At 46.9% G+C, this 25258-nt stretch overlaps 1 protein-coding gene and 1 long non-coding RNA gene across 10 annotated transcripts in view; one reads left to right on the forward strand and one right to left on the reverse strand.

Annotated features, from left to right (window-relative positions):
- RFX2 (regulatory factor X2) overlaps nucleotides 1–25258 on the forward strand; it is a 120801-nt gene that overhangs the window by 36914 nt on the left and 58629 nt on the right. Inside the window, exon 2 of one of the 9 annotated variants that reach the window (XM_033200180.1) lies at nucleotides 5089–5167. The exons of 5 other annotated variants lie outside the window; for them this stretch is intronic. The gene's annotated coding sequence lies outside the window, so the exon portion shown is untranslated. Of the gene's footprint in view, nucleotides 1–5088; nucleotides 5168–8788; nucleotides 8911–10876; nucleotides 10900–13512; nucleotides 13609–25258 lie in introns of those variants that run through there. 3 more of the 9 variants (XM_033200175.1, XM_033200173.1, XM_033200177.1) reach the window with 3 other exon arrangements.
- LOC117076545 lies at nucleotides 8781–12590 on the reverse strand. Its single transcript, XR_004434404.1, has 2 exons — nucleotides 12061–12590; nucleotides 8781–10009 (listed from the first exon to the last, which is right to left on the reverse strand). It is a non-coding gene; the product is annotated as an uncharacterized LOC117076545 (long non-coding RNA).

Raw genomic sequence — 25258 nt, forward strand, 5'->3', positions numbered from 1 at the left:
CCTTCAAACCCCAGCCCCTGCACCAGGGAACCCTGTGGGGTGAGGAGATGCAGTGGCACAGGCCGGGTACTAAGAGGAAGGTAGAAAGGTTCCAGCCCACCTTCTCTTCTCGTTGACTTGAGGTTAGGAAGGGGCTAGTTTGGAATGAGAGGAAGAGCTTTCTCCACACTGTGGCATGTATCCCCTGCCTGAGGTTCCACCTGAACTCCTGCCACAAGCTCCAGATCTGTTACTATGGCGCACCCCACCCCTGCTACGAAACCCCAGCTCTCTGTTTGCCCACCTGGTCTGCCGCTTTGGGCAGAGCTGCCCTTCATTCACTTTCCATCTTCCTGAGGGCTGACCTTGGCTGGTGTCAGTCATTAGTGATGGGGCCCAGAACCTCAGCCAGGACAGAACGAGTTCCTGCTGCCCAGGGCCAGCCTGTCTGGGGGCTGCTGAGAAGTCGCCCTGTGGTCGTCCAAAGTCATTCCTGTGTGAGGACGAGACACACACTTTCCACTTGTTGGAGAGGAGGGTCTGGACGGTTTTTTATTGGTGCATTCACCATCTCAGATACTTCTGATCAGTATGAGCCGGGTAAACAGCCAGTTCAGATGGCTCAGACTCCCGGAAGAGGAGCGTTTAGCCCAAATTACTAGTATTAGCCATCCGCATTCAACCTCATCTTAACCATGAAATTTGCATGGTAAAAAAGAGAGTTTGACTAACACAGAAATGCAACTGTGTCTTCATCGTTCCACTCTGTAAGCTTCAGAGGGCTTTCATGCGTTCAGCCTTCCTTCTTTTGATCTTTGAATTGTTTTGAAATTCCATTTGGATGGAAATATTTCCAATATTTATCTTTTTTGTTTTTATATCTTTTTTTGCAGTTTTAATGGTTTTCTTTAAGCACAAAACGTGCACATGAGCTATCTACTCATTTTCTTCACTGCGCAGCCTGGCGTTGGGGTGGGTAACTCTGATGGCCAGCTGGGCGGCCTTTCCATGACGGCTTTGCGCTTCTCGGAAGAAGCGCTGTGAGCGCTCTCAGCACAGGGAGGTTTGTTGCACGTCAGCAGCACTTCCAGCTCCTTGACATTGGGGACCAGGGACTTCTGGAAGCCACAGGGCAGCATGTGCTTTGTTTTTTTGTTGCTCCCATAACCAATGTTGGGCATGAAGATCTGGCCCTTGCAGGCGCGGTGGCTCACGCCTGCAATCCTCACGCCTGCAATCCCAGCACTTTGGGAGGCTGAGGAGGGCGGATCCCCTGAGGTCAGGAGTTTGAGATCAACCTGGCCAACATGGTGAAACCCTGTCTCTAATAAAAATACAAAAACTAGCCAGGCGTGGTGGTGGGTGCCTGTAGTCGCAGCTACTCTGGAGGCTGAGGCAGGAGAATTACTTCAACCTGGAAGGTGGAGGTTGCAGTGAGCTGAGATCGCGCCACTGCACTGCAGCCTGCGCAACAGAGTGAGACTCCGTCTCAAGAAAAAAAAAAAATCTGGCTCTTGAACCTTCTGCGAACCCTGTTGTTAATTCCTCTGGGTTTCCTCCAGTTACACTTAATTTCGACATATTGTTCTGACTGGTGCCGGATGAACAGCTTGGTCCTCTTTTTGACGACCTTGGGCTTCATGAGGAGTCTGAAGGCGGCCATGATGCTGAGGAGGAGATGGCTGCCACCTCCGTAGGCAGCACGAAAGAGAGAGGGGCCTTTTTTTCTTTTTTATGTCCTTGGAAGGAAGACTTCGTGTTTCTTTTTTAAGAGCCAGGATCTCTCTCTGTCGCCCAGGCTGGAGTGCAGTGATGCAATCATTGCTCACTGCATCCTCTACCTCCTGAGCTCAAGCAATCCTCCTGCCTCAGCCTCCTGAGTAGCTGGGACTGCAGGCGCACCCACCTTACCCAGATAATTTTTAATTTTGTTTTTCTAGAGACAAGGTCTCGCTTTGTTACCGAGACTAGTCTCAAACTCCTGGTCTCAAGCGATTCACCCACCTCAGCCTCTCAGAGCGCTGGGATTACAGACATGAGCCACTGCACCTGGCCCAAATGTTTATCTTTTAAAATGTATGCAGAAGTGAAACATGCTTTCCAAGAGCAGCACTGGGCAGGGTAACCCAGCGCCCAGGTGGATACGTGGGCTGCCAAGGCTTCTAGAAGCCAGGACAAATGGAAAGCATATTGGAACATGGAAAGGTCTGAAAGGTGGCAATTTGTCCAAGTCTCCATTTGAATCAGAAGAGAAGTGGTGGGTCAGGAAGGGGGTGATTTGAGTTCTGTTTCATCAGACTCATCTCTGTTTCTCTTTCCATCTCTCGGGCGGAGTTAGAACATTTTATTCCATTTTTTTTCCAAAATTATCTTTTGCTCTGCTTTGGGAACTGACTTAATACGGAGCTGGGAATGGAGACACCAAAAACAGAACTAGACAAAGCTGAGGGTTTGTTCTTGCCCCTCCTGGACAGTGTGAGTTGCTCGCAGCTCTCAGGCCCTGTCTGAAGTCGTCCCCAACCCCACACCGGGAGAAAATGTTTCCTGAGAAAAATGAAAACCCCTCTTAAAACCTGATGGAATAGAAAAGCCATTTAAAATAGTTTACAGGTTAAGGTGCCTTTTTACATGTTAAAAATAACATTTCCCCTTAAGCTTTTGAATTAAATTGCCTTTCTAAAACAGAATTGATTTTAGTGTATCTTCTTATAATTAATTGGGACTAATTAGTTTAAAAACCTAAAATACCTCCAATATTTCCCTCTTTGGGTTTAATTCTAACAATGAGTTTGACAACAAGACCCTTTTGCTCCATCTTCTCAGCGCACACTGAGGTTTTGCTTTGGGGTTGAAACTTTCACGGGGACAGAAATAGAATGTCCTCTTGTCGTTCTCATTGGGTTGGACGGTGACGTTTGAGACAAGCAAAGAGATGACAGATGGAACAAATATTTCTAATTTTGTCTTTCTTTGCTTCATTTTCATGTCTTCAGAGACCCCTGGGTCTTGCTGAGGGGATCTCTGACTTGGCTTCATTTTCTGTCCCAGGCCGATTGAGATGTGTCTGTGCCTCAAAGACAGACTTAAAAGTAACGACAGGTTCTTTCCCTCCCAAAGAGAGGCGAGACCTCCTCCCATCAGGCTGAGTCCATTCCTTGTCTGGAGCCAGGGAGCTCTGCTTCCCAAACTCTCACAGCAAGATTCCTGGCCTCGCTCATTTGTCTTGCATTAAATTTTCTTGCAATCTTGCTTAATTCGAGCATGACTTAGCAAGAAATGCATTTTTAATATGTGACTCTAACACTTTCTTATTTAAGGATGCGTGTTTGTATGTTGACATAGCAAGAAAAATAGGTATATTAAAACACATTTCTAATAATACTCAAGTGTGGAAAGATTAGCCATTTGGCAAATTTGAAAAGAGGTATGGAGTAACCATAAGGAAAACAGTGAGGGCCAAGCACAGGGGCTCACACCTGTAGTCCAACACTTTGGGAGGCTGAGGTGGGAAGACTGCTTGAGGCCAAGAGTTCAGGACCAGCCTGGTCAACATAGCGGGACCTTGCCTGTACAATTTTTGTTGTTGTTGTTGTTTTAAGTAGCCAAGCGTGGTGGTGGGCACCTGTAGTCCTAGCTACATGCGAGGTTAAGACAGGAGGATCACTGGGCTGAGGGCCCAGGAGTTTGAGGCTGCAGTGAGCTATGATCCAACCACTATACTCCAGCCTGGGTGACAGAGCAAGACCCTGTCTCTAGAAAAGAAAGAAAGCAGTGAAAAAGGCAAATCAGGTGCATAAACCTGACGAGTGGGGCTTCTGTCAGGCGTTGAGGTGGGACCGTGGGCTGGGGTCAGGTATTGGTCCCATGGAGACCAGATGAGCCTGTGAACCCAGGGTCTGCTGGAGGCTCTGATGTGAGGTCTGTGGACCTAAGTCATCATACTTGATGCCCAGGCCCTATCCTGTGGCTTCAAGCCCTTCCACCTTGCTGAGACTGGAGGTCCCCAGCAGCCAGCTTTTGAGGCTGACCAGGAATAAACACAGGGATTCTATGGGTGAAGAATGGGATTGGGGACCAGGTCCCCACAGAAGGACTATGACTTGGTGTCCACCTTCCAGGGTGGACACTCTGTCTTCTCTCCTGTACTGGTGGATGCACATCCACACACCTAGCCCTGGCCAAGCCTTCCTGTGTTCTGCAGGACATCCCATCCCATCCCATCCACATCCCATCCCATCCCATCCACATCCCATCCCATCCCATCCCATCCCACTCCATCCCACTCCATCCACATCACATTCCGTCCCATCCACATCTCATCCCACCCCATCCACATCCCATTCCATCCCATCCACATCCCATCCCATCCACATCCACATCCCATCCCACCCCATCTACATCCCATCCCACCCCATCCACATCCCATCCCATCCACATCCCATTCCATCCCATCTACATCCCATCCCATCCACATATCATCCCACCCCATCCACATCCCATCCCATCCCATCCCATCCACATCCCATCCCATCCACATCCCATTCCATCCCATCCACATCCCATCCCACCCCATCCACATCCCATTCCATCCCATCCACATCCTGTCCCACCCCATGCACATCCCATTCCATCCCATCTACATCCCATCCCATCCCATCCATATCCCATCCCATTCTATTCACATCCCATTCCACCCCATCCACATCTCATTCCATCCCATCCATGCAAGAACACCCACTTACAAGTCTCCCTTCTTGCTCCTATCCCAGTTCCTTCCTGGTAGGTCCTTCCTGCTATTATTTCTTTCATTTTCAGAAACCCTCTCTCAATCTTCCCTTTCCAGCTGCCACCCCATTCCTCTTCCTGTCTTTCTAGCAAAAGTTCCTCAAAAGAACCATCTGGTCCTCCTGTCTCCAGTTCTGCTCCACTTGGGGCTATCCTGAACCTGCTCCAACCTCTGTGGCTTTTGCACACACTTTCCCCCTGGAACTCCTCTTCACAATCACTGGTGACCTCCACTTTGCTGAGTCCAGTGATCACCACTCAACCCCAGAGTCACTTGGTTCTAGGACACCACTTGCTCATACTTCTTTGGCCTGCTCTTTTCAGGCGCCTGCTTCTTTGGGATCTCTAAATGGCAGAGAGCTCTGGAACTCAGCCCTAAGCCTCTTTTCTCTACTTTCCCTTGGTAAGCCCAGATAGTCTTATGGTTTTAACTAGGTCGTTTATACACTGATGATTCCAGCCTACATCGTGTATATACTGGTGGCTCTAGCTCATGGGCTCCAGCCATGTCATCTATACACTGATGGCTCCATCCCATGTTCTCTATGCTTTCAGCCCACGTCCTCTATACACTGGTGGCTCTAGGTCATGTCCCCTATACACTGATGGCTCCAGCCATGTTATGTATACACTGATGGCTCCAGCTCATATATTCTATACACTGATGGCCCCAGCCTGCAATCTCTATACACTGATGGCTCCAGCTCATATATTCTATATACTGATGGCCCCAGCCTGCATTCTGTATACACTGATGGCTCCAACTCACCCCTCAGCCTGAGACTTACATAATCTGCCTGCTTTCTCAGCATCTCAACCTGGGTGTCTAGGAGCCTCTCACACTTTACACCTTTAGAACTCAACTCCCAAGTGCTCTCCAGGCCTGCTTCTTGGGCAATTTTACTGACCTCATCCTTTTAGTTGCCAAAAACCTTGGAGGTACCCTTGACCCGTCAGCAAATCTGGCTGACTCTACCTCCTATGTTTATCTAGAGTCTGTGACTTTGCCCCTCCATGGCTCACAGCCAGGCCCCCCTCCCTTGCCCAGATTATCACATTAGCCACTAGATTGCTCTCTCTGCTCCCGCCCTTTTCCTTCTTCCCCTGTTCTCAACCCAGCAGCCAGAGGGGCCTGGTTAAAATGCAAGTCAAATCAGGCCATTCTTGGGCTCAAACCTTGTGATGGCTTCCATTCACCCCAAGCAAAAGCCAGAGCCCCTGCGATGGCCTGTGTGGGCCTTTCTCCTTCTTGCCTTCTGGTTCACTCAGCCTGGTTCCAAGCCAGGCACTGTCCCTTCTTGGGGCCTTTGTACTGGCTTTTCCCTCCATTAGGAACGCTCTTCCCCAGGATATCTGAATAGCTCCGTCCCACACTTTCCTCATCTCTTTAATGAGCCCGCCCAGGGAAGCATTTGACAACCCTTTTAAAATTGCAACCTCTTCCTATCCCAGCACTCCTGTGTGCTTCATTTTCCCCCTTGGTACTTGTCACCAGATGATATAGGGTGTCATCTGATGTACGACATATTTTTATCACTTACCTTGTTTACTGTCCATATGCCCCTATCCTCCCACATGGTCTAGAACAGAAACTCCATGAGGGCAGGGAATTGTGTTTTGATGACTGGTCAATGCCATGCCCATACCATGGGTCCAATAAATATTTTATTGAAATCAACGAATGACACAGTTAGGATCTCTGTTACTCATCCTTCTGGACGTGGGGTTTGGAGTCCTCACAGCCGCACCTCAACACCTCCCTCGGGATGCAGCATCCAGGCAGAACCCGGCCATGTACCCTAAGCAAAGCCTCCCTGGCACCAGCTGCTGGTGGTTTGACCTCCAGAACTAGCATTCAAGGATGTCACCTCATCACCACTTAGCCATGGGTTAACTGCCCAAGAGTCTGGCTTCCAATTCCTCATCTCCCTGGAACAGAGATTCAAATTCTAACAGTATAGAATCTGTCTTCCTTTCTTCTCAGGGAGACATGTCTATTCCATCCTGTTTATTCTAGGAATGACTCCTGGATGATAATCTTAAAAAAACAGTTTCTGTGCACTGACTGTGTCTGTCTCAAAGGACAAACCTCCACTGAGAGCTCCTTAAAGGGTATGCTTGGTCATGCACAAATCTATCAGCGTTGTGGGCTTTTATCATCCAAAATGTTGACCCATCGAGGCTGCAGCTACACGCTGCTCATTCTATCAAAATGTTTTAAGATCTTTGGCTGGGCCCACCAAAAACAAGAGCACTGCTTAGAGCTCTGTGTCCCCCCTGAAAGGTGGTGGTGCCCCATCACCCTCTCCTGGTCCTAAAGCCTCAGGGAAGCCATGCTCAGCATGAACTGCTCCAGGCATAACAAAAACTGCACTGGCTTCAGTTTAGCCCTTTTTCCCCCCTCCAGGGGTCAAGATTGCCCAACCATGTGCCTCTTTCCGGAGACGTGTGTCCCTTGGGTGTCCTGCCATCTGGGGGCATCTGATGTGGCATGGCTTCCTCTTAGAAAAGTCTTCCTCTCCCTGGGTAGGGAGGGAAGAGCCAGCGCAGTGACGTCAGAGATACTGTAAGTCCCTCCCGGCAAAGCCCCACAAGGCATTTCTGACGCTGAGTCAGTGGTTCCCTTTGCACTTGTTCCATACGTACATGATATTTCCAAAAGTCTTTTAAATTCAGTATCAGCTTCTCTGTTTTCACACTTTTTTCCAAATAGTTTAATCCGTGATTCATTTTACTTCACCCAGAAAACACTTATGCAGCTACGAACTCTCCCACATTGTTTGTTTGATGATAAATAGATTCTTTCCTCTTGGAGAAAAGAGCACTTTCTCCTCCCAGTACTAGGAAGGATTGAAATCCCTCCTGTGATGCCCTCTTACCTCAGAGGGAGTTGTTCCTCCTTGGGTTTTGTTATTTCAGAACAAATATGGTAAACTGTTTTCCCGTCAGTTACTATAGAGAAGAGATTATTTGCCTTTCTCTTAGTGCTTCTGAAAATAATAGATTACATATTTGGGAGGGTTTTTTTTAGATCTGGTTAATGTGAGATAGAGGGGGTTGCTCCGGGATGACATTGTTTGGTTTGGGAAGTATTCTCCCGGTTGCCCAGCAACAGGCTCTTGGAAACGGGAGTGGACTGCGTTGCCCCTGGCAACCGTTGTTACTTAGCAAACAATGAGGGCCAGGCAAACAGTGCCAAGACTGCGGACTCCAGGTTTTAATTGAACATCTGCATATATTTTTCTCTGATTAAATTTGAGTTTGATTTGCCACAACAGGTAGACACGGGTCCACTCGGGATCTACTTGAAAGAACCAATATTGTAATGTTGATTCCCATGCTGCATAAACGCGGAGGCCCCATTGAAACAAACTTCTGGCCATTCGAATATGTCCTAGACTGCTCTCAACTGGAGACTTATTTTAGTCTTAAGTGGAATTTCTTTTTTGATCTAATTCCTGGTGTTCAGAAAATCATTACTTGTCCAACCTACTACCGTACATCACTGATAAATCCGCAATTTCTGAAGCACTTTTCAGCACGATGCCTTCATTTCTGCTGCCTAAGAATTTCAGAAGAGCAAAGAGTTGAGCCCTGGCTGGCTCACATGTAGAGACATTCACAGATAGGGTTGGCTGGGGATGGAAACTGGACCCAGCACCTTCTGGTTCCATGTGCTCAGTGTTCCTGCTGAGAAGTTGGGTCCTCCCGTGGCCCTCAGTGGGGTGTGTGTTATGTTTATTAAGGGAGGTCTCATGTTCCCACTAACAAAGTGCCCTGTTGATGGGCCCTTTGCAGCCACAGGTTGGATTTTGATCAAAACAGCCTCACTCCCCCACCTCCTCACTGGCAAGCCAGAGACAGCGGTTGTTTACAAGGGTTTGTTGCTTAGGTAAACACCACCCCTGAACTTCATTCAGAGCAGGTGACACATTTCTTTCCTTCCTCCCAGCACTGCCCCCAGCCCCCACCCCCACTGCCAGGGCTATAAATGAAGAACTATTATCCAGGACAGGTTTTTGGTGAAGACTTTATTCTTCCTTATTCATCTCGAATGCAATCTGACTAATGCAGCAACAGCCGCAAAAGTGTCGCCTGGAACAGACACTCCAGCCCGTCACTAAAACAGCTGCTGTGGTTCCTGTGGTGAGACTCGCTTTCGTTGTATGGATTTTTTTTTTAAGGGCGATTCACTTTGTTGCTGAATGCCCCCAAGAAAATGTTCATTGCACGTTTGTTACCAGCATTTCAGCTAATGTCTTAGGACTATTTAAAGTATCTAAACAAATTTCCCAACTTTCTTTTGCAGCTGAAACTTATAATGGAATGTCATTTGTGTTATATAACAAATAAAAGTAAGCTTGTGTTTTTTTTCCTTAAAAAGGCAAGCTGATTAGCCATCAGCCTTATTAGATGCAATAATTAGGATCCAATGGCTGTGAGTGTTGTTGGAATCAAAATGAATAAGGTCTGACTTACACAAAGACTCCCCCAAAGATTAAAATACAGGATTTGTCCTGCAACCTGTTGTAGGATAGTTGTAGAAGACCACTATATGCTTCAAAAGATAAATCTTCTCAAAGAAATGCTGTTGTGCCTTCTACAATATTATTTTCTGCCCAGTCCCCAGTTTAAGTAAGTCATTTTTCAGGAATTAGAGCCTCATTAAAAAATTTTTTTAATCGATCATTTTTTATTTCCCATGGAAGTATTTTCCCATATATCAGGCTTTGCAATTTAGGCAAACCACTTAACATCTTTAGGTAAGTTTCTTCGTCTGTTTGATGAAAGAGCTGGGTTAAGTGGTTTTTAAAGGGGCCTCTCTGTGCTGTGGTTTTAGGTGGAAATTCTTGTATTTGAACTAGGTTGTTTCTCCGCTTCCTAAATTCCAGAATCAAGTCACGACCAGAGGGGAGGTAGCGGGTAGATTGGAAAGGTCCCGTATGTGATGTTGGTGGGATCTGGAAAACCAGCCTCCTCCTGGCCCGAATCAGTCATGGAGACGTGGAAAGAACATACACTGCCTGTTGCCCTGTGCTCACTGGCCGTCTCTCGAGATGGCTGTCAGGGACAGGAAGGGCCACACAGGCAGGACAAAACCCTGTCCCCAGGTGGGCACAGGTGCCCAGTGGGCCTGCTGCCATGTCAGGTCACCAGGCTGGGAATGCAGGAGATGCTACTGCTGAGGAACTGTCACTTGTCATTTCCAGGTCCACTCCTCTACCCTCTGGCAGCATGGGTTGCTCTGAAAGATTTTGAAGGTGGGACAGGAGAGGGTGAGTGAGGTGAGGCCTCCGCATGCCAGACTTTCACTGGCACATTCCCCATCTTCATCTTGACCATCAGCAGCTGCACTGCAGCCCTGCTCATGGTCAGAAAGGGAGAGAAACGTGAGAGGGAAAGAAAGGCTTGGCCGGGCGCGGTGGCTCAAGCCTGTAATCCTAGCACTTTGGGAGGCCGAGACGGGTGGATCACGAGGTCAGGAGATCGAGACCATCCTGGCTAACATGGTGAAACCCCGTCTCTACTAAAAAATACAAAAAACTAGCCGGGCGAGGTGGCGGCGCCTGTAGTCCCAGCTACTCCGGAGGCTGAGGCAGGAGAATGGTGTAAACCCAGGGGGCGGAGCTTGCAGTGAGCTGAGATCCAGCCACTGCACTCCAGCCCGGGCAACAGAGCAAGACTCCGTCTCAAAAAAAAAAAAAAAAGAAAGAAAGAAAGGCTGGTAAGAGAAGGAGCAGAAGACAAAAGCATGATGCCTTAGGAAGCCGCTCCCAAGAACCCTGGGACAGGCCCCTGTGCTCAGCTGAAGACGGGAGCTGGAGGCTGACATGGTGAAGGTGGCTAGAACAGGTGGGCAGCCCAGAGCAGGCAGGCCGCTCATTCTCTTGTTCATTGCAAAATACGCCTTGAGCATCTTGAGCATCTTTGCAGGCAATGTGCTACGTAGGGGCTGGAGTTGGGGTGAGGGAGCTGCGAGGGGGCTGCTGAGATGACACAGACCCAGACTTTGTTTTCTCAAGAAGGGCTGACTAGCCAAGAAGCCAGATGTGAACAGCTGCATGACAGGAAGGAATCTGAGGGGCCAGCACGGAGAGTGGTTTGGTGAATCTGGAAACGCTGCGTGGAGTAAAGGTGCGGCCTTAGACGTGTGGCTCTCCACGGGGGTGGTCCTGCCCCCAGGGGACACTGGGCGATGTCTGGAGACATTTGTGGCTGTCACAACAGGCGTCGGGGGTGGTTTCCTGGCATGGAGTGGGTGGAGACCAGGGATGCTGCTTAGCACCCTGCGGTGCCCAGGACAGCCCCAGCCCAGAGCATGCTCCTGCCCCTCGTGCCCACATTGCTGAGGTCAGGAAAGCCTGTGTGAGATGACAAGCTGACTGGAGAGATGGTTTCCCCACTGCTCTTCACTTGCTTGGGGTCCCCTTTGGAGCTGCTGGCTGCTGTCTCTCTGTCTCCCTCCCTCTTTAATGCAGCAGTCACTTTGATCTTGGCTGTCATGGGTAGGTGGACTTTGAGGGACAGAGTGCTGCCCAGCCTGCCTGGCCCCACTGGAGGGGTCTTGTTCATCCCCACCCTGGCATGTGCATCGGCCCCATTCTCACCCTCCCTGCGTTGTGTGCGGGGGACACCAGTGCCAGCCTCCGGTGGCACTCCATGCATTGCCACCACCTTGTCACTGTGAGTCTGGACCACTGTGTGCCACGCTGCCTCCTTCAATTCTGCATACCTTAGACATGCAGGCAGAAGCTGCTGCTCAGTGCAGGGGCCGGTGCTCAGGCCTGGGGGTCTGGCAGGCGTGGGCTCTAATTCCATTTGAATCAGAGGGTCCTTCGGGGTTGTGTGGCCATCTCATTTAAACACTTCATCCGGAATCAGAGGAAGCCCGGCTTTCCCCACAAAGCAGGCGCCAGGGGAGAGAGTTTCAAACCAAGTAGCTGGATGCATGAGGGAGAAGGTGGCCTGGGAGCAAGAGCAAGAGCGGCAGGACAGGAGCGGCACGAGACGCAACAGCTCATGGGAGGGGATATGGGTGATCCCAGCAGGGGCCAGGCACCAGAATGGCACAGACAGGTGACCTTGGTCTCTGGAAGAGGAGGGAAAGGATGAGCAGATATTGAATATGCGCGACTGGCCAGGGAGTGACCCCCCAGATCTTTACATTCTGAAAAACCCACTGCTTTAAACGCACAGGGAACTGCTTCCTGGGATAGACAGAGGGAATGGTCATTCTAAGTCACGCTTATTTACAAGTTCCTCCCAGTTACTGAGAATGAAGAGAGAGCCACTTACTTCTCAACTGGAACCACAGAGGACTGGAGAAATGTCCAAGTCCGGCTCGAACTCATCCAGTCACTCCCCACAGGGACCGTATCAGTTCATGATCGCTCCAATAGCATCAGCTAAATTCTAGAAACTTCTAAAGCAAAAGCTAAGCTCGTGTTGTTATTTGGAGTTCTCTTTGGCATGGGGTTGGGGAAGTGATTTATATACGGAAAAGAAGCGGCAGCTCCACGTGGGTCGGAAAGCGGCGGCTCCGGAGGCCCCCGAGTCATCAAAACATGTGCTTCCTCCTCCTAAAGGAGTGACTTAGCCAAACCCAAGCCGAAGCCCCAGTGCAGCCTGCCTCTTCCTGCTTGGTGACCTTCAGCTCATGGCTCGCCCTTTCTGAGCCTCAGCAGGTGTGTTGTGTCTAGAGCAGAGGCGATGTGGCCACAGCTTCCTCAGAGTCCGTCGGCCCCCACGTGTGCCAGCTTTGCCCGCAGTCTGGGGCTCGGTCTGGCCACCGGCTGCTGCCACTGCTGTTGCCCTTGGGGCTGTGTCCCTCTTTTGTTTGGCTACTTTGGTTTTCTGGTTGTTTTTGGTTGTTTTGTTGTTTGTTTATCCTCTGTCTTCTGTCTCCCAGGCTGGAGTACGGTAGTGCAGTCAGCTTACTGCAGCCTCAAATTCCTGATCTCAAGCAATCCTCTGGCCTCACCCTCCCAAAGTGCTGAAGTTACAGACATAAGCCACCTTCCCCGGCCCCAGTTGTTTGTTTGTTTGTTTGTTTGTAGAGACGGGGCCTCGCTGTGTTGCCCAGGCTGGTCTCGAACTCCTGGGTTCAATGGATCCTCCCGCCCCTGCCTAGGTCATATTTCATTGATCAGGCACCTGCTGGGATCCACACTCAGGGTGGGCACATCAACTACATCATTCCCTTCCCCCTCCCAGCCCCTTTCTCAGATTAAGAAACCAAGGCCACGGCCACAGTCAGTAAGTAAGCGAGTGACAGGCCTGGGATTTGAACCTGAAGCCTGGCCTCCTCCCTCTGCTCTGGGTGGCCGTACCTCCTTCCCAGCCACGCGACACTCCCCTTGGCATTTGTTCTTATTTATATAAATAATGGAGGTTGCAAAGTCTTTTTCCCCTGGCTGGAGCCGACTCCCCAGTAAGATCCAAAGGCGGGGCCAGGAGTAGGAAGGGAACCAAGTGTTCCTTTTCTTTGGATGCGCTTTGTGGGGCAGGGCTCTCTGCCTGCCTACAGATGGTCTTCAGGTGACAGGGTCTTGATCAGCCAGACTTATGAGTGTGAAGGGTGGGCTCCAACCCTCTAAAGAAGGGATCCTACAGACAGCAGACCTTTTCGACATCGAAATGTCTGGAACCCCCACCTTGGTAGTTAATCCCTTGGTTTAGCACATGCACTCTATGCAGTGAAAACTCATGGGAGGGTTTTTTCAGCCAGGGAATGAGAAGACATTGTTATCTTTTGAATCACCCCAACGTGAAAGAAAATTGGCTCGGAGAGGGCCGCGGCTGGAAGCAGGGAGACCAATTAGGAGGCGGATGCGGTGGTTCCAGGTAGGAGATGGGGAGGCAGGGGCTCACTCAAATAGTAGCAGCAGGAGCGGAAGGAAGGGGGAGGCAGAGATGGTATCAGGTGGAGACAGCAGGCTCAGTCACCAGCGACACGTGCCCCGGGGCCCAGGGAGATGCCCAGTGCCTTAAACAGCCCCTGCCTTAGGAAACACAAGAGGAGAAATTTAGCGGGGCGGGGGGGGGGCGGGGGGTGGAGTTTCCCTTGGACTTGTTGAGGCACCTGAGGGGCCCCCAGGCAGAGAGGTCTGGGAGGCAGCTGGAGAAGGGAGCCGGAGCCAGGTGATTTGGGTGGTGCTGGGAGTCCTGGTGCCATGAGGTCGTCCACATTGAGTGTGACGGGGAAGGGCACAAGGGTGGAGGCCGAGGGTGGTAGACAAGGAGGGACCAGTGCAGGGGACTGAGAAGGTACCATTAGGGGGAAAAATGAAACCAGATGACAGCAGTGCCCAGAAAGGAGGGAGGATGGAGCTTTGAGGAGCGACACGAAATGCTGCAGAGAGGCCAAATTCAGAGGAGGCCTGAAAACTGCCTGGTGAGGACTTCAAGAACAGTGGGCAGACATGAGAACCGCAGAGAGAAGACGATGGAGACCCCCTCCCAAGAGTATGGACTTACAAAGAAAAAAGAATCCGTATCTCGAGAGAAGATAAAGGATGACGAGCAGGTTTCAGTGGCAGTGGATGTTCTCCTCAAATGGGTGTGATGTGAGCTTGTCTGTAAGCTGAAAGAATGGAGCCTGTGCAGAAGCCAGATTACAGGCTTGATCGGTGGGTCCTTGGAGGGAGATGGAAGGCTCTAGAACCTTCAGGAAGGGGACCAGCAGCCTTTTTCTGTAAAGGACCAGAGAGTACATATTTTAGGCTTCTGCTGGGGTCTGTCTCAGCTCCTCACCTCTGCTGTTGGAGCACAAAAGTCATCATAACTACTGGGAAAATGGGAGTTGAAGATGCAAGGAACTGGATGTAGACAGTCTGGATGTGAGACAGTGAGGGGAGGTCAGCACAGGGAAGGAGTTGCGGGGTAGAAGAAGGTGGAAGAGACAGCATGGCAGGGGCATGGCTGAGAGCCAGAAGGTGCAGAGGCGTTGTCAGAAAAGGGTTGCAATTTCAGAATGGAATCTTGCAAGGAGTAAAGTATAGAGAAAAAATGTACTTTGAGGCTTTCTCCCATAGGCATGTGTGTGGATGTGTGAACATAGGTCCCCCCCAACTTTTTACTACAAGAATTGTTGTTGTTTTTATCTAGTGGGAGGAGTCAACATTCAGTGTAATAGAAAAATGTCTGGAGTAAGAAAATGACAGGTGTCTTCTGAGTGGTTTTGGCCATTTTTCTCATATTGTCCTGCATCAGGTGGCGTATGTATGTGCATGTATGTGTGTCTGTGTGTGTATTTTTATGTATGTATACATGTATGTACATGTATTTTTGTGTGTATGTGTGTATATGTGTATGTCCATGTATATTTGTATATATGCATACGTGGGGAGTGTATACATATATGCGTGTGTGTGTGTGACACTCTCACGTCCTCTCCGGGGGGACAGCATCGGCTGATGCTCGGCCTCTAGCTTGGAATCCAGTTACCTTTCACTCCAATGTGTTGGACTTCCGGGCACCCCATAACCTAAGGAGAATTTCCATTTCCTAGAAACCCAAGTTTTGTGGTGTTGAAGTTATTGCTAAAAGCAGTGGAATCAGGTTGCCTGCCAAAAGAGTATTTGCTGGGTGAAAATGTCAGTGAAGCCTTGGTGGTTTTTTTAATTCAAACTTCACCCTGAATTTGGTATAGTATTGATGGCAGTTAAAAGCAGACCACATCAGAGACGAGGTAGACCATACCTTAGTTTGGACAATTTTTATATTAATAATCAAATCAAGGCCAGGCATAATGGCTCACACCTGTAATCCCAGCACTTTGGGAGGCCGAGGTGGGAGGATCGCTTCAGTCCAGGAGTTCGAGGTTATTCTGGGCAACATAGCGAGACCCCTGTCTCTACCAAGAATTAAAAGTTAGCCGGGCATGCTGGTGCTCACTTATAGTTCCAGCTACTCGGTTGGCTAAGGTGGGAGGGTCACTTGAGCCAGGGAGGTCGAGGCTATAGGGAACTGTGATCGCATCACCGCACTCTAGCCTGGGTGACAGAGAAGACTGTGCCTGAAAAAAAAGAAGTCAAGTTTCTAAAAGGGAAGGAATGGGTGTTTCCTCTGTTATGACGGGGGTCCCTGGCTTAGGGGAGGCCCCGTCAGTGCAGCCTGCTCCAAGCCTCTGAAGATTAGAACCTGTGACTTAGGGACCAACTGGGTGTCCACACTTCCCCATCCCCATTCCACTCTGCAAACAGCCCTTTCTCAGGCCAGTTGTCAAGGGCTTGGTTCTGATCCTTTTCTAGAGAAAGGAGGGAGAGTTTGGCTCCTGAGAAGAAAACAGGAACAGAAGCCCAATTCTTACGAAAAGAAAAAGGAATTTGAATTCTGAAGATACTTGATTTCAGAGAAGCTCGGAGCCAGCTCCAGTCCTTGAAAGCTCATTGCTACAAGAGGGAAAAGAAAAACAAAACCAAAAGAGAGGAGTGGCTTAGGCATAGAGGGGACAGTGGTTACCCTCCGTGTGCTTGGAAGTCTGCTGCTCTGGAGCGCGTGGGTAGCCTTCAGAGGGTCCTGTTCTTTTATTTCAGACTCCTTGCCTGCCTGAATTGTCAGGATTTTGTGTCCTGCCTACTCTCCTTTTTCATCTTCCCGTTCTCAACCTGTCTACAGGCCTGTTTTACTCGGGGGCTGTTTGTCCAGATGCCTTCTCAGATATCACACATCCATTTTGAACAGAGGTCCTTCTGCCCCCCAGGGGACACTGGGAAATGTCTGGGGACATCTGTGGTTGTCACAACTGGGGGTGCTCTTGGCATGGAGTGGGTGGAGACCAGGGATGCTGCTCAGCGCCCTGCAGTGCTCGGGACAGCCCCAGCCCAGAGATGGACCCATCCCCAATGTTCGCAGTGCCAAGTGGGGACACACACTGTCATCTTTGGTGATAATCAGGGCAGAGTAATAACTCTTGGCACTGAGAACTAACTGGGTCCACAGGGAGTGATCCTGGTGCAAGAAAGGACGTGGTTCCACCATCAAGGAGGTTCAAGAATCCACTTTTCAGGAAGGAGATGGCTGTGTCTTCCCTGTGCGTAGGGCCAGGCCACACAAGCCTGAATGGTGGGGACAGAATCTTAAAACACACATCACTTGCTCCGTAGACCTGGCCCTCCAGGAGAAGGAAATGGATGAGATTTTTCTGGGCAGCGTAATGACACTGCAAGTGTTAAGACAAGCACCAGGACAGAATCTGGGCTTTGAAGCAACCAGTACTCCTGAGAGCGCTCTGGGCTTGTTCCTTCTTGTTCGGAGGGAGGAAATTAATTGCTTTCTTCGGGCAGATGAACTCTGGTACCATCTGGACGCCAGCGAGTACCAGGAGAGGAGGAGCTGATGGCTGGTGGAGGCCTTGTGCCTCCCAAACGCCAAGGCTCATTAGCCAGTCAGAATGAAGGTAACTAAAACCACTCAGCTAACTCTGCCCCAATTATCACCGAAGATGACAAAACATTGTCTAAATACTGATCTGAACTGTGTGAGGCAGGTGACAGCTCCATTTGGCATATGGAGGAACAGGAATAGAAGAGAGATTGCTTAAGGTCGCAGTGAGTCAGCGGCTCAGCCAGGAACGGGCCCAGAAATTGCTCTCAGCATTTTCTGCATTTCCTTTCCTGACATTGCTGGTTACTAGGTGATGGGAGTATTTTTCTGTAAACAGAAGCCTCTTCCCTTTGTGCCCAGGCAGATTCATTCATCACGGCTGTAGTCCAGGGCTGCTTCTAGCTGCGTCTCTCCTGTGCCCCTCACATGAAGTCAGGAAGCCACGGGAGATGTTCCCACGGGCGCATTTGACTCAGCAGAGGCTCCAAAAGGTCAAGTGCGCATCTGGTTCACTTGAATGTTCGTTCAAGGTCAGATGCGCGTTTTGTGGATTCCAAAGGCTGGTGCCGGCCAAGGAGGGGAAATTGCGCCGCTGGTTCTGTGCTTTTTCCCCTTTATTTCATGCCCGCCCTGATCTTGAACCAGATGGTAAATGAAACGTGCTTAGCTTATAAACAGCACTCCGGGCATGTTTCTGAGCCACGAGGGAGCTTTAGGCCAGCCAAGCCCATCGGCCAGGCAGGGCCAGGCTGGGCCAGGCTGGGTGACAGGTCATGTCTCGGCCCCTCCCCTTTATATTGGCTGTTCCAAGGCTCCTGTAACCCGGTCTAAGAGGACACAGGGGAAGGCAGTCAAAGAAAGACTGCCCAGGTCCTCGCCACAGGAAGAAAAACAGAAGAGGGGACAAAGGAACGCGAGAAAGCAAGGACGGTGGGGCAGTCACCGAATGAGTCCAAGTTCCCACGGCAGATTCAGGTTCAGAGAAGAAGCATGGCCTCCACTCACTCACATCTACTGTCCTGTGCTGGACTGAGGGGTTCCCAAACTGGGTGCTGCAAAGGCACTCCACAGTGTGCTTCCCTGTGCCCTGTGGACTTTACATTGAATAGTACCCACACCCTCGGGGCCCTGCCCCCTCTCTCTCTCCGCTGCCCCCTCCTCTGCCAGGTGGAGGAGTTACTCAGGATCCAGCATCACCCCTTCTGGGAGGACCATGTGAGTTACCGCTGTCACCCGGAAGCACGGCCAGGACCGCGAGCCGCTCCTTCTGCTGGGCCAACAGCTCATCGCTGGTGTCTTGTGTGTGTGTTTGTTTAACTCTTTATCACGGACATTTCAAATATCCACAAAGTAAATACACAATGCAATAAAACTTAATGAAGCCACCACCCTCTACAGGGTGTCAGTGTCCTGCCATTCTTATAGCACCTGGATACCCCTATCCACTCTCCATCCTCCTCTCCACCCTTATATTTTTACAGGCTTTGTTGTCGTTGTTAAAATTCACATACAGTAAGTGCACAAACCTTAGCTGGCTAGTTTTAACAAATCGCAATTCCATGTAACCCCACACTGTATTATCATACAGAATGTGTCCATCTCACTGGAGTGTCCCCTCCTGTCCCTTTCCAGTCACTCTCACCCACCACCGCCCCCTGCCCACTGTTATGATTTTTTTTTAACTTTAGTTTTAATCCACTCTATCATCTACTCTTTTGGACTCAGCTTCTTTCACTCAGCGTAATGATTTTGAGATTCACCCATGCATTGTGAATTTCAGTAATTAATTCCTTTCTATTCATGAAGAGTATTCCAGTAGTATTCCTCTATTAGCGTTTTAGCTATGCCCTTCTTTTCCATTTTTAGTGGTTGTTTTAGGGTTTTCAGTATGAATCTTTAAATCATCATAGTCTACAATTTCTCATCCACTCTCCTGATGAGGAAGATTTGGGTTATTTTTACTTCTTGGTGACTGAATCAAACTGCTATGAATAAGGCCGAGGCAGGCGGATCATTTGAGCCCAGAAGTTTGAGACCAGCCTGGGCAACATGGTGAAACCCTGTCTCTACCCAAAATACAAAAATTAGCTGGGTATGGTGCTGCACGCCTGTAGTCCCAGCTACTTAGGAGACTGAGGTGGGAGAATTGCTTGAGCCTGGGAGGTTGAGGATGCAGTGATCTGTGATTGTGCCACTGTACTTTATCCTGAGTGAGACCCTGTCTCAAAAACAAAAACAAAAACCAACAAACAAAAAGCTGCTATGAACATGCTTATACAAGTTATTATTAATTTTTGAAGATATATGTTTTCATGTCTCTTGGATAAAAATAACTACAAGAGGAATTCTGGGCTAAAGGGCAAGTTTAACTTTCTAGAAAACTGCCAAACTTCTTTCCAATGTGGTCATATCATTCGTATCTACACATGGGGATGTGTGAGAGTTTTAGTTGCTCCATGTACCTACAACATTGGATGTTGTCAGATTTGTCAGCTTTAGCCATTCTAATGAGTATTTAGCAATATCTTGATATAGTTTGAATTTGCACTTCCCTGGTGACTAACGAGGCTGAACACTATTCATGTACTTTTGGGCATCTGAATATCTTGCTTCATGAGGTGCCATTTTTTTTTAAGTTATTTGTCTTCTTATACTGAATTGTAGGAGTTTATATAGATAGATAGATTTGGATAAAAGCCCTTTATGAGATACATGTTTTGCAAATATTTCTCCCAGACTGTGGCTTACCTATTCATATTCTTAGTAAAATATTTTACTGAGCAGAGGTTTTAAATTTTGGTGAAATCTAATTTCTCAAGTTTTTCTTTTATGCTTATTTACTTTGTGCATTCTAAGACACCTTTGTCTAACCTCCTATATTCTCTCTGAGAAGTCTTATAGTTTTAGCTTTTATGTGTAAGTTTATGTTCTAACTTGAAATCATTTTTATGTATGGTGTGAGGTAGGGGTCAAGATCCATTTATTTTCCCTAATATGGATATCCTGTTGATCCATCACCATTTGTTTAAAAGATTTTTCTTTCTCTGTTGAATTGTCTTGACACCTTTGTCAAAATCCAATTGAGCAAGAAAAGAGCTGAGGCTCCATTAGAAAAAAAAAAAAATCAATTGATAATCTAAGTGTGGGTTATATTATTTATATATTGCCGAATTTGATTTATTAATATTTTAAATTATTTTTGCATATATGTGCATAAGAGGTATTAGTCTAAACACTTTTCTTGTAATATATTTGTCAAGTTTTGGTGTCAGGGTTTACTGACCTCATTAGTCATGAAGTATTCTTTTTTTTATTTTCTGATGGCGTTTGTGTAATAATTCCTTTTTCAGTATTTGATAGCATTCACCAGTGAAACTATATGTGCCTGAAGTTTTCTTTGTAGGAAGTTTCCAATAACATATTCCATTTTTTTGTTATATGTATTACATTCACATTTTTTATTTCATCTGTGTCAGTTTTGTTATGTTGTGTGTTTTAAAAAAGTGTTCATTTTATATGTTATTGAATTTATGGGCTAAAATTGTTTGTAATAGTTCCCTATTATCATTTTGATTTCTGTAGAATCTCTAGTGATATATTTCTTTTTTTTTTTTTTTTTTTTGAGACGGAGTCTCGCTCTGTCGCCCAGGCTGGAGTGCAGTGGTCGGATCTCAGCTCACTGCAAGCTCTGCCTCCCGGGTTTTTGCCATTCTCCTGCCTCAGCCTCCGAGTAGCTGGGACTACAGGCGCCCACCACCTCACCTGGCTAGTTTTTTTTGTATTTTTTAATAGAGACGGGGTTTCACTGTGTTAGCCAGGATGGTCTCGATCTCCTGACCTCGTGATCCGCCCGTCTCGGCCTCCCAAAGTGCTGGGATTACAGGCTTGAGCCACCGCACCCGGCCTATATATTTCATTTCACTCCTGATATTGGCAATTTGGGTTTTCTTTCCTTTCTTATCAGTCTTTCCTGGAGGAAGTTTTTAATTAACTTTTGTAAATACTTGCTTTTTTTTTTTTTTTTTTGAGATGGAGTCTTGCTCTGTCACCCAGGCTGGAGTGCAGTAGTGCAATCTCAGCTCACTGCAACCTCTGCCTCCTGGGTTCAAGCAATTCTCCCACCTCAGCCTCCTGAGTAGCTGGAATTACAGGTGCCCGCCACCACTCATGGCTCATTTTTGTATTTTTAGTATAGACGGGGTTTCACCATGTTGGCCAGGCTGGTCTCGAACTCCTGACCTCAGGTGATCCACCCACCTCAGCCTCCCAAAGTGCTGGGATTACAGGCATGAGCCACCGTGCCTGGCCAAGACTTGTTTTTTTTTTTTGAGACAGAGTCTCACTCTGTCGCCCAGGCTGGAGTGCAGTGACTGGATCTCAACTCACTGCAAGCTCCACCTCCCGGGTTTACGCCATTCTCCTGCCTCAGCCTCCCGAGTGGCTGGGACTATAGGTGCCTGCCACCTCGCCTGGCTAGTTTTTTTTGTATTTTTTTAGTAGAGACGGGGTTTCACCGTGTTAGCCAGGATGGTCTCGATCTCCTGACCTCATGATCCGCCTGTTTCGGCCTCCCAAAGTGCTGGGATTACAGGCTTGAGCCACCGCGCCTGGCCAACACTTGCTTTTTTAAAGAGCAGTTTTAGGTTCACAGCAAAATTGACAGGAAAATAAAGAGATTTCCCATATACCCCATACCTCCACACATGCACAGCCTCCCTCTTTATCACCATCGCCCACCAGAGTTGTACATATGTTACAACTGATGAAATCTGCATTAACACAGCATTCTCACCCAAAGTCCATAGTTTACTGGAGAGTTCATTCTTGGTGTTGTACATTCTATGGTTTGGGCAAATATATAATGACATGTGTCCACCATTATAGTGCCATACAGAATAGTTCCACTGTCCTAAAAGACCTCTGTGCTCTGCCTACTCATCCCTCTCTCTGATCCCTGGCAACCACTGATCTTTTCATTGTCTCCATAGTTTTGCCTTTTCCAAAATGTTGTTTAATTAGAATCATACAGTATGTAGCATTTTCAGACTCACTTCTTTCACTTCATAGTATGTGTCTAAGTTTCTTCCATGTCTTTTCATGGCTTGATAACGCCTTTCCTTTTTTGAAAAAATTTCAGTTTTGAAGAAATATTGCTTTTGTTCATTTTCTCCATTGTTTGTGGAGTTTCTAATTTCATTAAGTTTGTTCTTGTTTTTTCTTCTTCTTTTCTTTTTTTTGAGATGGAGTCTCACTCTGTCACCCAGGTTGGAGTGCAGTGGCACGATCTCGGCTTACCTTAAGCTCTGCCTCCTGGGTTCACGCTGTTAAGTTTTCTAAATATTTGGCATTTTTCTAGCCTTCTTACTGATCTCTAATTTACTCCATTGTGGCCAAAGTGCATACATGCTCTGTTTAATTATGGTATTTTGAAATGTATCGAGGCTTATTTTATGGCCCAGAACATGACCCATCATAGTGAATATTCCATGTGCATTTGAAAATAATGTGCAGGTTTTGAATGTAGTGTTCTCTAAATGTCAATTACATCAATGTGGTTGATAATATAATTCAGGTATTCTGTATCCTTAGTGATATTTTTGCTTAGTTCTTCTCATTTTGATTCAGTAATCAAAATTACTGAATGAAGGATGTTTAAAATCTCCAACTATGATTTTTTTCCCCCTTTAGTTTTGTTAATTTTTACTTTATGTATTTTGGAGCTGTATTACTAGGTACATACACATCTGTAATCAATATGTCATCCTGATAAATTGATCATCTTATCATGATGAAATTTTATCTGCAGTAATATTCTTTGTCTTGTTAATGTCTCTAGTATTGCTAGTAATATTTCTCATCTCAGAGTCTGTTTTGTCTGATTATTATAGCCACTCCAGCTTTCTTAAGATCAGAGTTTGCACAGTGGATCTCTTTTCATTCTATTACTTTCAACCTATGTGTGCCTTTATTTTTAAGGAGGGTTTCTTTTAGGGAGCATATAATGGGAACTTGATTGTTACCCAGGCTGATCATTTCTGCCTTTTCATTCAAGAATTTAGTTTATTTACATTTAATATAATATTAATGTATCTGGATTTAGCAAAGCGGTTCTGCCATTTGCTTTCTATTTGTGTCATCTGTTTTTTGTTTCTCTGTTCTTTATTTCTTGGCTTTATTTGGATAATCAAATATGTTAAGTAGGATTTCATTTCATTTCTCTATTAGCTTTTTAGCTATATCTTTTTGTATTTTCTTTTTGTTAGTGGTTGCTTCAGAGGTTACAATGTGCATTGATAATTTATCACAATTTACAGAGTTTACTATAGGTAAAATACAAGAACCTTGAATGTATAACTTAATTTGTCCCCATCCTCTGTGTTATAATTGTCATAGAGAACATCTACATATGATATAAATCCCACAATGGAGTGTTACAAAGTTTTTGTTAAATAGTTTTATGCATTTAAAATAAATTAAGAGAAGAAAAGGAAAAATACAGTTTTTTAAATAATTACCTGCATATTTATCATTTTAAGTGATATTTACTCCTTGTAATAGATCTAAATTTACCATCTGATATTAATTCCTTTCATCCTGAAGAACTCCTTTAGCATTTCTCATAGTGTAGACAGAAAACTTCATCAGGTTTTGTTTATGCAAAAAAATGTCTTTATTCCACCTTCAGTTTTTAAGAATAGTTTTGCTGGAGATAGAATTATGGGCTGATAGGGTTTCCTGCCACCCCCACCCCCAGCCCAGCATATTAAAAATGTCATTCCATTGTCTTCTGGTTGCCATTGTTATTGATGAGAAGTCAGTCATCATCCACGCCCTTGTTCTCTGAATATAATATGTAGTTTTTCTCTGACTGCTTCCAAGATTTTCTCTTTACTTCTTTTAACAGTTTAACCATGACATACCTATCTTGGCTTTCTTTGTATTCTTTTTAGGGTTTGTTGAGATTTTTGGACCTCTAAGTTGATATCCATCACCCAATGTAGAGATGTTTGGCCATTTTTCAATATTTTTTTCTCTTACATTCTTTTTGTCTTCTGGGACTCTGGTTACATATATATTAGACAGTTTGTTCTATCCATGTTTCTTCATATATTTTCTCCTCATTCTTCAGATTGGGTAAATGCTTTTTTTCTATCTTTAAGTTCACTAACTCTTTCCATTATGTCTAACCAGCTGTTGAGTGCATCTAGTTAAGTTTTTACTTCAGTTATTGCTCCAGAATTTTTATTTGGTTCACTTTTTTTTTTTTTTTTTTAGACGGAGTCTTACTCTCACCCAGGCTGGAGTGCAGTGGCGCGATCTTGGCTCACTGCAAGCTCCGCCTCCTGGGTTCATGCCATTCTCCTGCCTCAGCCTCCCGAGTAGCCTGGGACCACAGGCGCCCACCACCACGCCCGGCTAGTTTTTTGTATTTTTAGTAGAGATAGGGTTTCACCGTGTTAGCCAGGATGGTCTTGATCTCCTGACCTCGTGATCCACCCACCTCGGCCTCCCAAAGTGCTGGGATTACAGGTGTGAGCCACTGCACCTGGCCTGGTTCACCTTTTATACTTTCTGTTTCTTGGTTGAGATTCCCATATGTTCATTCATTATGTATATAACTTCCTTTAAGTTCTTGAAGTTACTTTTAGTAGCTGCTTTAGTCCTTGTATGCTATCTATATCATCTGGATTATCTTGGGTTTGGTTATCATTAACTGCTTTTCTTTTTTCCTTTTATTTGTTTCTCTTTCTCTTGAGTGTAGGTACACTTTCCTGTTTCTTTTCCTAGCTCATAATTTTTACTGGGTCCTGGACATCATTAATGATGTGTTGTACAATCTGTAGATTCAGCTGAGTTCCCCTGAAGGCAAGTGACTTGGCTAGATTCAAACTCTCCCTCCTGCAACAGGCAGCAGCTGAAATCTTCACTTAATTTTTTTATCTTTGCACTCCTGGTTTTTCCCCAAGATCCCTGGTATCTCCCCCACACCTTTGTGGTGTAGTTGCTTAGCCAAAGATTCAGGTGTATTTTGTAGGAAGATTTGGGGGCTCACCCTTTCTGTGGCTCTCTCTTCCAGAATCTCCACACCCCAGCATTCAGAACTCTGTCCTTTGACCCTTCAGGATAATGAGACTGATGCTTTCTGGCACCCAAGCATTTGTGGATT

Source organism: Trachypithecus francoisi, unplaced genomic scaffold, assembly GCF_009764315.1.
Source record: "Trachypithecus francoisi isolate TF-2019V2 unplaced genomic scaffold, Tfra_2.0 Lachesis_group5, whole genome shotgun sequence".
NCBI classification, from domain to species: domain Eukaryota; kingdom Metazoa; phylum Chordata; class Mammalia; order Primates; family Cercopithecidae; genus Trachypithecus; species Trachypithecus francoisi.